At 44.3% G+C, this 14316-nt stretch overlaps 1 protein-coding gene and 1 long non-coding RNA gene across 10 annotated transcripts in view; both read left to right on the top strand.

Annotated features, from left to right (window-relative positions):
* HFM1 (helicase for meiosis 1) overlaps positions 1-14316 on the top strand; it is a 4349684-nt gene that overhangs the window by 4052615 nt on the left and 282753 nt on the right. The gene's annotated exons all lie outside the window — the stretch shown is intronic.
* LOC144776655 (uncharacterized) lies at positions 2274-3435 on the top strand. Its single transcript, XR_013600591.1, has 4 exons — positions 2274-2350; positions 2454-2541; positions 2637-2704; positions 3099-3435. It is a non-coding gene; the product is annotated as an uncharacterized LOC144776655 (long non-coding RNA).

The raw sequence follows: 14316 nt of genomic DNA, 5'->3' as shown, positions 1-14316 counted from the left end.
CTTACAGCATCCTCCAGGTCGCCCCATCATTGCTGCTTGTGGTTCCTTGTTGGAGCCACTCGCTAAATGTATCGATGTCTTCTTAAAACCATTTGTACCAGAAACCGAGGCATATATTAGAGATTTAATGGATTTCATTTCCAAGATAGAGGGCTCAGTGTTTGAAAGTGACCATCAGTTGTTGGTCACTTTCGACATTGAAAGCCTGTATACTAACATCCCTCAGGATGAGGCCCTGCTGATACTAGAGATAGTATTAGATAAAAGGATGAGACCCCATGCAGTACCTACCAGTTTCATCGCATCTCTGGCTAAACTTTGTTTGAAAAATGGGTTTTTTGCGTTCACGGAGGATTTATTTTTACAAATCAAAGGAGTAGCCATGGGCTGTTGTTTTGCCCCGGAAATTGCTAATTTGGTTATGGACATGTTCGAAAGTAATTACATCTTCAATGACAACACACCATTCCGTCCCCATATTGCGAAATGGAGTCGATTTATCGACAATATTTTTGTAATTTGGTCAGGAACCTTTGAAGAACTAAGTGAGTTCCATAATTGGCTTAACGGCAGATCCAGGGACTTAAAATTCACTATGGCCTACAGTCAGGAGGGAATTAATTTCCTGGACTTGAATGTAACTCACAAAGACGGAAGGCTAGAGGTTAGTCTGTATTCCAAACCTACAAACCGGAACACCTTACTTCATTTTGACAGTGGACACCCTAGAACACTGAAAGAGAGCTTGCCCTATGGGCAATTTTTAAGGATTAGGCGCAACTGTACTAATAGATGTGATTACTTTGCGAATGCAGAAAAACTTCAAATGAAATTGATAAATAGAGGGTACCCTAGAAAATTGGTGAAAGCTGCACTCAAACGGGCCTGGTTTACGCCACGGGAGACTCTGCTCACACCAAAAGAAAAACAGAATACTGAAAAAATGACTTGTGTTTTAACATATAGCCCTAGAGCAAATATGATCAAACGAATCATTTTGAGGAATTGGCGACTAATACAGCAGTTCGACATCCCCAAGCCTTTATTTGCCTTTCGCAAAGCTAAGAACATTCGCCAAAATCTGGTGAAGGCAACTAGGCAGGCATCAGAAAAGGGTGACTTGAGAAGTATGTTGCACCTCCCCCCTGTAGTTGGACACTATAAATGCAACGGTTGCGTCGTGTGTCAATTGACTAACAACACCAAACATGTAATGATTAACAACCGTAAGCATATACAAAAAAGCTTCTCCAATTGCAACACCAAAAATGTGGTGTATTGCATTTCCTGTCCGTGTGGGAAATCCTACATAGGGCAGACCACCCAGAATGTGAAAATGAGAGTAATACAACATCAATCAAGAATTAGATGTCAGTATTTGGGAGCGCCATTGGTCCAGCATTACATTGAAAAGGGCCATAATGAAAATGATATAAATTGGTCTGTTCTACTAGTAGTGAGAACACAGAGAACCCCCATGATGCAGGCAACCTTAAACAGACTGGAAGCCAGAATGATTGAGAAATATGAAACTGCGAAAAGTGGTCTGAATGATCGAGATGAAATATGGGCATTAATCACAGTGTAATGTATTTGAGATAACAACTGTGCACCTATTCTGTTGTGTTTGACTATTATCTATACTTTGTTTTGCTGAATTGTAATATGTTGTACAGAAATATTGACGTATATATCCTTGTGTGAATACTTAAGACTGTATATTTTGTATATTATGTATTGTATTTCATGTTTGTACAGGTACAGACCCACATGAGTGTTTTGAATTAGGGTTCAGTGTACACACGGTGTGTTTTTTTAAAAGACGGAATGATGTCCGTCCTCTGTGCCCTCGTCCATAGTTGGTCTCCGATCCGTTTCCCGTGTCTGTTGCACGTGCCACACCACATGTGACGATTTCTGTGTCACTACTGTAGGAGTCACGCATATTGTATTCAGTTGTGGGCTCGTTCGTTTTCCCTTAGTGAAAAGCAACTCTTTTTGATGTAATTTTGATAGGGAGGTGCCGCGTTTTTTCCTTATGTTTTTCGCGGCCCCCTTGAAACACTTAGTTAATTTTTTCCATATTGGCCAGAGTGTGTGTACGGTGCTCTGGCTCTTACAGACGACTCCCCCGTTTTGACATCTAGTTGGGCAGGTTGAGTGAACGTCAGCCTAGCAAAGTGCATAGTCCATCATTGATTTTTATGACGGATAACCCCGGTCACATGGTGCATGACGTCTGCTACTTCCTGGTGGAGGTGCAGGCGGCCTTCGTACGGAGCTGACCCGACCTGTTTGGCGGCAGTTATTGAAGGAGAGAGACGTTCTGGAGCCCCAGGGCTATTAGTAGGTAAGAGAAGTGGTGGAGTGCGTGCTGATGTAGAAAGTGAGGGTAGGGTTGTAGAGGAGTTTAGGCTGGTAGTTTCTGACAGTTTTTTCCTTGGTCCCCCCAGTTGGCCGGTGGAGTGTGGACATTTTGGCACACACGTGAGATGAATTACTGAGATGATTGGCTCATGCCCAGCAAGACTTCACGTTAAGGTAGGGGAACGGTTCACCTTGATATAGGTTCACTGAATGTACCACCACTAGAAGCACTGTTCACTATTTATGGATTCTGTCCTCTTAACTTGCAGAATTTGCTGTTTGTTTTGTTCCTTGTGAACAATTTCCAGCTGCCCCTGGATTGGAAAAATAATTTTTTGTAAGTAGTGAGTATGTAGTGATTTGGAGATGCATGCGGGGCGCATGGATTATCGTGAGGTTTTGTTGCCATTAGTAGCGGTGAGCCACACGTGATAGCGACTCTTTATACAGCATGTGACATTGGTGATTGGGTCACTCCAGCCTTTGTTATGCATAAATCACCTATAGTGCATGGATATGGTCATAGGACCTCTACCCACTTTCCACACCTGCCTGTGGCAGGATGATAGGTCTAATTACACACGAAAACCCTCCTATTTAGTTTCCCCTTTAGTTTCTCCTCTGGGCACGATGACTACCGGGCACGGATTTTGTTGATTGGTGTGGAGGGCACAGAGTTTGTGAATGGATTCCTAAAATGGTTTTTGATGTTGGATTCTATGTATTCTTAGGTGGATTATCACCCTGTCCTGAAGAGGCCAGATTTCTTGGAAGGCCGAAACGCGACCGCGTCGACACTTTCATATTGGAGGAGTGTTTATGATTACAATTAATTTGGGAACTTGTAGCCTTTGTGACACAGTTTATGGATTAAGGTTCGGCAATTTGGGTTTTCGAACCATTTGTGCCATATTACCTCCAAGTGCACCTCCTAGAGTGAATGGGAGGGCACTCAGCCTTTGCTGAAATATTTTGTAGGGTGTAAATCGTACAAGTCTTTGTGTTTTTGTATTATGATTTTGTTCTTTGGTCAATTTATTGTGAATGTGTTGTATATAGGTGTGTATATAGCGTTGTATATGATGGTATATGTTGTACAAAAAGCTTGTGTATAGAATTATTTGTTGATGTTTGTTACAAAGAAAAAAAGAACAAAGAGATATGAGTTTAGGGATTACAAAAAATAAAAAATGTGTAATCAAGTCCCTTTGTATGAGGGATGGGGTGGTATAAATTGGATTGTTTCCTAAATGTACTAAATGGCATAGAAATAGGTGAATTAATTGTCTCCTATTTAGATAAGTTGCAGTAGATCTATTCCTCCTTTTTCCATTTTTTTTACTTGCAGGTTTGGCTTTCCATCATCCTTTATTCAGGCTGTTAAAATATTGTATGGGAACCCACGGGCGAAAGTGCTGATCAATGGTTGCCTGACTGATTGGTTCATGATATCAAGGGGGACGAGACAGGGCTGTCCCCTGTCTCCTCTCCTTTTCGATCTGTACATCGAGCCCTTTGTCTCATTGTTGAGATCGGAACCAACAATCATTCCTTTTAAAATGGGTGGGCTGGAGCTGAAGACCGCATTATATGCTGATGACTTACTGCCCTATACCATCAATCCACTAGAGGCTATTCCAAAGTTTTTTTAACTAGCGGAGGAATATGGAGCAATCTCAGGATATAGCATTAATAAGAGCAAAACAGACATAATGAGTTGGAATAGTCCTGTCCCTATACCAGGAGTAAAATCCAAGATCAGGTACCTGGGTATTTATCTAACGCAAAAAATCATTGATGTCCCCAGAACAAGCTGGCAAATAGTGGTTAAAGAAATAACTAAACTCCTACTTAGATGGGCCGGTCTACCTCTTAGTATATATGGCAGAGTCAACTTAATTAAAATGGTAGTACTGCCTAAAGTAACTTTCTTATTTAACAGCATCCCACTGACCTTTCATAATAAAGACATCTCCAGCTTGCAGGGTAAGATAGGCTCGTTTATTTGGGTAACTAAGTCACCAAGAATTGCTTGGAGGAAGTTGAGAAGGGGGTTGAAAATAGGTGGCCTGGCCCTCCCCGATTTACTTTTTTACTGCTATGCGTTCCAGTTAAAACATTTCAGACACCTGGCTAACAAGCTGGACTCATCCTCACATGGCCGTCTGTTCCAGGCGATGTTATCCAACCTACCCCAGGGCTTTGAATCTTTTCTGTTTAAATTCGGCACCCAGAAGTTCTACAAAAAAGTCTGCTTAAAAATCTTACTTACAGCTCTTAAGTTGTGGCAAGCAGTCTGTAAAATCTGGAAAATTCCTTATTACAACTCCCTAGCACCAATTTGGGACTCCCCTGGAACACCCGAATGTTTATCTGACTGCCTTTCGTCTCCTCTGAGGGATGCAGGCTTTGTAAGATGGGGTGACCTTCACGACAACTTAGGTCTACTTGACTGGACATCTTTATCTCATATGACAGGAAGATCTCTTACAAGGTTTAAATACTATCAATTATCATCTTGGTGGGGAAGTCAAAATTGGGAGCTAGAAGAAGAAGGAAGTGAATTTCTAGAATTAGCCAGCAGACAGGAAGGTTGGAAGGGGGAGGTCTCCTCTTGGTATATCATACTAACAGGGGCAAAAGATGGGCAGGAGGAAGAAATCTCTAAACTTTGGGGTGATCTATTGGCAGATAGCACGGAAAAGAAGCTGGAGGTTTGGATAGATTCCTTCATAATATCCCAAAAAACAATAAAGCCTGCCAATCTTAGAAGGAACCATCTCTACACAGCACACAGGGTTTACTGGACTCATTCAAAATTGACAAAAATATCTGGAGATTCATATTTCCGTCCTAGATGTAAGCTTCTAGCTGCAGATGATTTACACATTTTTGTGGATTGCCCAGAAATTAAAAATTATTGGCAACAGGTTTGCAGTTTTCTAGAGGAGGTACTGTCAAGACCAGTTATTTGTAGTCCAAGATTGATTTGTTTTGGTTTACCACATGACTATGATAACAGGGACAGTATCTTTCAGTTTATATTTTATGCTATTGTCATCGCGAGGAGGGAGGTGTGCAGAGAATGAAAATCCCCGACCCCCCAAGGTTTGCAGACTGCCTAAGAAACATCATGATTTCATGATGCACTGGGCCAGGGTCAGACTAATTTGCATGTAGCCAGGTTTTGAACTGGGATGGTGCAGTGAGCTAAAAAACGGTGATGGATCAAGCCCTGATCTTTTGACTGGGTAGGAGTGTTCTGCTTAATTCAGATACTCTGTCCGTCACCACCCCCTTTTGAATCGTTTTGGCCACCACAAGTGTGGAAGGGTATGCTCAGATGTGAGTCCCTTGCTCACTGCACCATCAGGATTCAAGCAAGCCGGGCCGAAGACGGCTGTAATGCCAGAAACCGGTCCCCGGAAGCTTGTTTCCTTTCCAGTAAAGAATTGGCTTGGTAGTTTGGTCTGCCCTGTTCCCATGATGCACTGGGCCAGGGTCAGACTAATTTGCATGTAGCCAGGTTCTGAACTGGGATGGTGCAGTGAGCTAAAAAACGGTGATGGATCAAGCCCTGATCTTTTGACTGGGTAGGAGTGTTCTGCTTAATTCAGATACTCTGTCCGTCACCACCCCCTTTTGAATCGTTTTGGCCACCACAAGTGTGGAAGGGTATGCTCAGATGTGAGTCCCTTGCTCACTGCACCATCAGGATTCAAGCAAGCCGGGCCGAAGACGGCTGTAATGCCAGAAACTGGTCCCCGGAAGCTTGTTTCCTTTCCAGTAAAGAATTGGCTTGGTAGTTTGGTCTGCCCTGTTCCCATGATGCACTGGGCCAGGGTCAGACTAATTTGCATGTAGCCAGGTTCTGAACTGGGATGGTGCAGTGAGCTAAAAAACGGTGATGGATCAAGCCCTGATCTTTTGACTGGGTAGGAGTGTTCTGCTTAATTCAGATACTCTGTCCGTCACCACCCCCTTTTGAATCGTTAAGAAACATCATGGCCATAAGTAAATTAGATCTATTGTGCAGTGGAGAGGGTGCGGCGAAGATTTGGGCTCCATTGATAAAATGGTCGGACAGATAGACGATGAAAAGTCCAATGATTATGCCAGGGGTTTGTGGTCTGGTCCTCTCTGGGGCAAGGTTTACCGATTTCGAACAGGGGAGTTGGACTAGTAGACAGCCTACCTCTGGGTGATCCTTACCGCTCAGCATAAAATCCCAGGGCGCACAGTAATGATTTGTGCTGGCGGATTTGAGAGATCCCCATCTAGAATCATACCATCTGGTGGCATATAAAAATAAATTTAAAAAAAGACTGATTTGCATATGGCCATGTCTGAACTGGGGTGGTCTGGTGAGCAAAATAACGATGGATTAAACCCAGATCTGTGACTGGGGGTGAATTGTTTGCTATTGTGCAACATTCCGTCCATCAATTGTTGTTTTTGCATTTATACCTTTCTAGGCACAACCGCGATCGCTTTGAAAGCCTGCACATGCCATCATGGAGCAAATCACCCATATGGAGCACTGCAGCATGGAAAAATAAAATGTGTACCCCCACTCTAGTGAGGGGGGGCTCTGTTTTCTAACGCATTTTTTCCATTTGTACCTTTTCAGATATACAACGTGACTTAGGGAACGTATGTATCGACTACACATGCTTTATTGATAGCAGCGTTCACTTTATTTTCTTTACATCACTATTTTCTTATTTCCTATTTAGGTATATTAGGAGTGGCAAACACAGGGCTGGTCCCTGTGTGGTCCTGAAGAAGCGCTAGGGGAACGCTCGAAACATGTTGATCATACATTGCGTTCCTACTCATTATAGTTAGGTTCTCCAGTGCACCCCCCATTTTAGACATACTGACCTAGGAGCAAGAATAAAAGTTGTTTAGGCCCACTAACAAGGTATTTTTAATCACTTTCCAACCACTCCACCACAAACTGCACCACACATGGTCTTTCTTTAAAAGTGCTCCTACGTAACTCCGCAAGTCGTAGCACGCCCCAGTTCGTAGAGAGCTGGGATGGCCCCAATGATGAAGCATGTCACAGTGGGGAAACCCTGGTGAGTGAGGGGACTGAAGAAAGAAAAATGTTTTTCTTTCTTCCAGGCTTTTTTCTGACCACACAGGTTAGGAGCCACCTCTTTTGGGCTAGGTCTCTAAACCCAATACCTGTGGTTTTTCTTTGACGGTCTTTTTCTGCAGCTAGTTGTACTTAGTCTGCAAAGAATAGTTTTAGAAAGCTGGCTTTCCATATAATGCACTAAAAAGAAGTACACTGTACAGATAGTCCGGTGAGTCCCCAATTGGTTAACAGAGGCAAAAGTAGATAATACTGATGCATTGTTTGCGGGAGTGTTGGCGACCAGTTAGGCCTATCAGAGGGTAGTGCTAAGCATTTGTTGTATTCACAGAGACAATAAATGAGACACATACATTCCAAGACCAATTTAAAAATAATAATACTTATTTTTAAGTATATATTCAAACCAAGAACTTTGTTCAACAGTACGCGCTGTTTTTCTTATAAATTAGCAAGGTTCGGAAAATAGTTCACAGTTGTGTGCAATTACGCGCAATAGATGTCTATGGGAGGAACACGCTGAAATGCATAGAAAATCAGGAGGACGGTTCTAGGAGTTCACCTTCTCTGTTCGGAGGGTTAGCAAGCCAAGGTTATAGCCAAGGTCCAATGTCTAGTGTTCGTTGGGAGAGTCCAGGATTCGGCCAGGAGCAGGGTGCCCAAGGCATTGGTAGCTGGTGCACTACGAAGAAGCGGGGCCACCTAGAAATATGCTGCAGAGGAGGACTTGTAGGCAAATCCGAGAGCTCCCAAGTGGGGGCACAGGTCGCAAGGGACTCAGCAGCACAGGAGCACAGCACGTTCATCATTACCCAGGCCTGGCAAGTTAGGAGCAGATCAAGTAGGTCGGACATATTCTGTGCGCACAGGCGGTCTTCACGTTCAGGAGCAGATAGATGGCAGGGACAATTTCAAGACTGCTGGGCCACTCCTGGAGTGGGTCTCAGGGGTGCTGATCACCCTCGACAGTTGTTTGCTTCTTGGGAAGTTGGAGTCCCGACTGCACTCTTTGTGTTCAGTCTTGATGCAGAGCGTCCTATACCCTGGGGATTAATACTGCATGACCATGGTCTGTCCTGGTGCCTCCACTCTCGACAAGGAGACAGATCTGACCTTCCAGAGCATGGGTACCTTTTACTGTTTGGTTGCTGCATCGGTTGGGCCGGCAAGCTGCAAGTGAATGGACTGGACTCTGTTGTTTTCAGTGCCTGCAGGGGAATACCTCCTCTACTCCAAAGGAGCTTTTGCCAATTAGCAGGCAGGTGATCCTCTGGGGTTCCTCAAGGCCACACAGCATCAGGATGAGACAGTCCACCTTGACTGTTGAGTCTTGAAGCAGCAGGCAGGGGTTTGAGCCAAAACTCTGCAGTAGGGTCGCATTTCTCAGGTTCAGCACCTCTTCTTTGTCATTTTCTTCTTTAGGTCCGTCAAATCTGAAGTTCTGGGTCGATGGGTGACACTTAAATACTCAATTTAGGCGTGTTAAGGGGAGTACCAGGTAGTGGCCAATGGGCTACCTACCTTTAGGGAACTACACCCTCTATATCCCACTTCCTGTGGTAAGTTGGCATAACCCTGACTCTAATAGGCCGTATCTCCAACACAAGATGGAGGATTTCCAAAAGCGGGGTCCACATCAGCTGTCCCACCTTAGGAGTGGTGCTGGCAAGGTGTGGGCCCAACCCTTAATTTAACAAATGTTCCCACTTGTCCTCCTGCCAAATAGTGGGATCAGGACGGAGGAATGACATCTTCAACTTTATGGACAAGCCTCAGTTGCATTTCAAAGGCGGCATGGCATTTGAAACTTCCCACACTGGAAGGCAGTTCCTGCTTGAATGAGGTGAGAAAACCTCCGCCAAGAGCAGGCTGTGTTCCCAGTCTCTGAGAGAGAAGGATCTCAGCCCAGGAGGCCAGAAACATGTCTAATGATGGCAGGCTGGCTGAGACCAGTTGACCACCACACTAGTAGTCGGTAGGCTTTATGGGGGCACCTCTAAAGTGCATTCTGTGTCCATTCATTAATAAATTTGGCACTGGCATCAGCGCAGGTTTATTAAGATGAGATGTTTGATACCAAACATCTTGGGGTACAGTGAAGTTATCATGGAGCTGGGGACTTTGTAATGATGACTGTCCGTCCCATGTACTCGATATGGCTTCCCTGTTCACTTACAAGGTCTAGGAATGGACTTCGACATTGTAGTGTCACATCTGCTCAGGTAGATATGTCCACACATGGGACGTAGTGCACCCTGCCTTCGGACTGCTATAGGGGTGACTAACCTATATCTCATGCCGTGTCATGCAATGTCTATAGGCATGGCACACAGGGCTGTGTGTCATGTCGACTCTTTGGTTTTGTCTGCACCAGGACACGCAACCTGCCAGTTTGCATGATCTTGGTGAGGGAACCCTAAGGTCGCACAATTTGTGCTGAAGCCCTAGTGGACCCTCTTCAGTCACAATGCCTAGGTACCAGCGGTACCATTTTTTAGGTACTTACAATGGGACTTAAATTGTGGAACAATTGTAAATTTTTGGTAAAGATCACTGGCACTGGGGACCTTGTTAGAAGGCACCCAATGCACTTTCAGTCAAAATCACATCAGATAGCAGGCAAAAAGTGGGATGACCTTGTTAAAAGGGGCACTTTCCTACACAACTCCCATCTGAAAAATGGGGGATGAAACTAACTATTCCCAAGAAAGCCTTTGTCATCAAAGTGGAAGAACTTGGAAAGGCCATCTGCGTAGGCATGGTCAGTCCCAGGTAGGTGTCCCACTATAAAGTCCATTCCATGTAGGGATATAGCCACCTTAACAATTTGGGATTTTCACTTTTCATTTGCATCAGTCATCTGGGAGTCTAATGGTTGGTTTGAACGAGGAAGTGAGAGCCAAACAAATATGGCCTCAGCAGGGACCCCACCACAGTCAAGGCTTCCCTCTCAGTGGCACTTCAACGCTGCTTTCAGGGGAGTAACCTCTGGCTAATGAAAGCAACAGGTTGGTCATGACCATCTTCGTTAGTTTAGGATAAGACCTCTCTTATCATCCATGTTCAGAGGCATCTGTCTGTACTATGAACTGCTTGGTGTAATCTGTAGCTTTTAGAATGGGTGCCAAGCATAATGCTTCCTTCAGAGTGTCAAAAACCTTTCAACAACTCACTGCCCAGTTAACTTTCTTCTGGATCTTCTTGCAGGTCAATTCAGTGAGGGGGGCACAATGGAGCCATTCCTCTCACAAGCTTCCTGTAGTACCCAGTCAAGCCAAGGAAGTCCCTGACTTGCGAATGGGTGGTTGGAGCCACCCAGTCCAGAATTGTCTGGATCCTGGGGTATAGGGGTTGAACTTGGCATCCACCCACAAGGTGGCACAAGTGTACAACTGTACCCTGCCCTATCTGGCAATTATTTGCCTTGATAGTGAGGCCTACAAGGTAGATCAGGTGATTCTGTGAGGTGGAGCAATATCATCAATATAGGCTGCACCAAAGGATTCTAACCCATTAAGGACTTTATTTACCAACTTTTGGAAGGTGACAGGGGCATTCTTTAATCCAAGGGGCATAACAGTGAACTGATAATATCCATCTGATGTCGAGAATGCTGAATTTCTTTTGCTCCATGGGTCAGACCTATCTGCCAATACCCTGATGTCAGATCAAAAGTACTGAGATATTTGTCAGCCCTGAACCTGTCATTTAATTTGCCAGCCCTAGGAATTGGGTGTGCATCAGTCTTGGTCCCATAATTGAGGCGCCTAAAGTCCACACAAAACCTCAGTTCTTTCTTTCCACTCTGGGTGTGAGATTTAGGGTCTAAGACAACTGGGATGGCCCAGGGGCTCTCAGAGGGTTCAATGACTCCCAAATCCAGAATGTTGCTTTGATGCTCTCTTTGGCATAACATTTTGTTTTTGACCGGTAGGATGTCCCCAGTGTCCATGTCATGTGTTTACCAGTTGGTCTGGCCAGGGATCAAAGAGAAGAGCTTAGTATACTGATGTAGGACGTACCTGCAATAAGTTTGCTGTTGGGCATGAGATTGACTGACAAGACCACGTCTTCAACTGACCCATCTTTGGGGTTGCTTTAGAGGAGGACAGGGAGAGGTTCACTCTCTGCTTTCTGATCCTCATTATTGACCATGAGCACGGTCACTTCAGCCCTGTCATGATAGCTTTAAGGCGGTTGACATGGATGACCTTTTTGGAGTTGCGGCAAATGCCACGGTTCACCAGATAAGTGACCTCAGTTTTTCTCTCAAGTATGGGATAGGGATCACTCCATTTGTCCTGGGGAGCCTTGGGAGCCACAGACCCCAAAACCCACACCTTCTGCCTTGGTTGGAACTTCACCACTGCAACCTTTTTGTCATACCAGAACTTTTGGAACTCATGGCTGACCTCAGGGTTTTTAATTGCTTTTTTTATGTACTCGGCCTTTCTGGAACGCAGGCCAAGCACATACTCGGCAATGGGCCAGATGTATCAAGAATTACATTTACAATTCTATAACAGCAAATTTTGCTGATTCGCTATTATGGAATTGCAAAATGCAATGTATGTAGGTTTTTCAATAATAATTGCGATTCCTACGTATTCCTTAATTGTGAATCGCAAATCGTGATTCGCTATTAAGAAATACCTTCCCATTCATTCCAAATAGGTACTTGCAAATTGTGAATGCAATTTCAAGGATGATAGGGGCCAAAAGGCCACCCTTTTGCACCCCCTAAAAGGTAAGTGTGCACATGTGGCGCACATACATGCCCTAAGGCACATGGCACCTTGAAAAATGCAAAAAAGTGAATTTTTCATGGAAATCGCAAATTACCATCAACTTAGTCAGCGGTAAATTGCGATTCCTTAAAGGCAGCTCGCAAATCTTTTTGGCTTCCTGCATTTCATTTAAGGATTGGAAATTGCGATTCCTTACATGCATTCGCAAAATAGGGAATCGCAATTTTTGCGATTCCCTATTTTGCAATGCCTTTTGGGATAATACAAAAAGGCTTTTTCCCGATCGCAAACGGGTCGATTCTGAGAATTGGCCTGTTTGCAAACAGAAAAAGTGCTTCATACATCTGGCCCAATGTCCTTTGTAGGCTCTTTGAGAGGCCTCTCACTTCATTCCTTCACAAGACACATTTGTCCCCTTACAGGATGACCAAACAGAAGTTCATAGGGGGAAAACCCCATTGACTTCTGAGGCACGTTTTCTGTAGGCAAAAAGAAAGCATGGTAGTAGGACATTCCATCTCTTTTTGAGCTTTTCAGGGAGTCCATCAATAATACCTTTCATAGTCTTGATGAATCTCACAACAAAGTCATTGGTTTGGCAATGTAATGGTTTTCGTGCATGGCCCATTGTAGTTTCCCCCATGTTAGCCTAACTGTGCACGACACAGGCTGCATTAGCTTTGTACACGTTACTATATAAACATGTTTGCCTTTGTGCCACATTGTATTTTCACACAGAACCTGCTGTTGTTTTTTGCTTTCAGGTCTTTCCTGGCATTTAGTCTGAACACAGCAGTCAAGGACAAAGAATAGAATCCCTTGTTATTTATTCTGGTCAGGCACTAGCACCTAGACACAACACAGAAATGCTGTTGTTGTTTATGAGCATGTGCACCTTGTCATTTAGGTACAGTAATGTAACACACACACATAGAGATAGTTATTTTCTGAGAGAAAATCATGGCAGTGTCCGAGATGTAGAACATCCATCTGTGTATGCTAAAGTACGGGGTCCGCTACTAGTCCCAGAGATCTTTGCTGTATAATCAGTTTGCTTCTGTAGTAGGTTTGGAGGGTAGGCTAATCTGTCTTGTAATATGATAGGGCTTTTCATAATATACGGTTTACTGACTGTGCTGATGGTATTTTTGCCAGCCAGTTGTTTTCTGATTGTGACACAAATACAGCATTCTAGAGCATGATAGTTTAACCCCTTTGCCATGGCGTGGATTTTGCCCACTGATTAATTCGCCTGCACAGGCGGGGAATTAATCGTGCGTGGGAGGAGTGGCAACGTTCAAATGGCTCCCGGCCATCACAAGTACATGACTACCGTGACTCATGATTGCCGGGAGCCATCATGGAACAGGTTAAATAGACATTCAAAACTTCCTTCTTGTCTCTGTCATATATTATTGTGGATGAGTACAAGTGTATAAGGGAAAGGGTGTGTCTTGTTACCAGGATTGCTGAGAGTGTGATGTATTCCTATAGGTTCTGTATAGATCCCCCTATTCCTGACCCTATTCTGGTTAACAAATTAACTAGCAGCCATCCCATGATGCAGAAACCGTTATCTGATTAAGCCAGACCACGGCACAGGAGCACGTTATCTGATTAGGTCATAACGCTTGCCATCTAATTAGGCAAGCAATATTCCTCCAGCCCCTGATAAGGCATACGGAGTTCTCAAAACAAATCAAACCTATGACAACCTGGGAAAATCCCTGCGGCCATTGTTTTGATTTCTCAAAGAACTTCAGTAAAAGAATGTGCTAACGACCAGCTCGTATGACATCCTTATTGACGTATCTATGTCCATCCTTACGTCAATCTCGGCACCTTACAGGTATAAATATTACCGACATTGCCTTAAGAAAACACACGCGGTGGTGACGAGATCGGAGCAGCGAGACTTGCCGAAGCCCAGCAGAGAGCGAAGCCCACTGGCGCTGCCCCGCCTTCCTGACGCGCTGAGAACGAGACGCTGCCTTTCTCCTGCCGAGAAATCCAGCTTCGGCGCTTCCGAGCAGCCCTTGCAGGCAGCTTGGAATATCGAGACCACAGACGAGAGATACCATCCCTCAACCATCCTAG

Source organism: Lissotriton helveticus, chromosome 1_1 (assembly GCF_964261635.1).
Source record: "Lissotriton helveticus chromosome 1_1, aLisHel1.1, whole genome shotgun sequence".
Lineage (NCBI taxonomy): Eukaryota > Metazoa > Chordata > Amphibia > Caudata > Salamandridae > Lissotriton > Lissotriton helveticus.
Note: the sequence above shows the minus strand (reverse complement) of the source record. Positions and strands in the feature narration are given on the sequence as shown.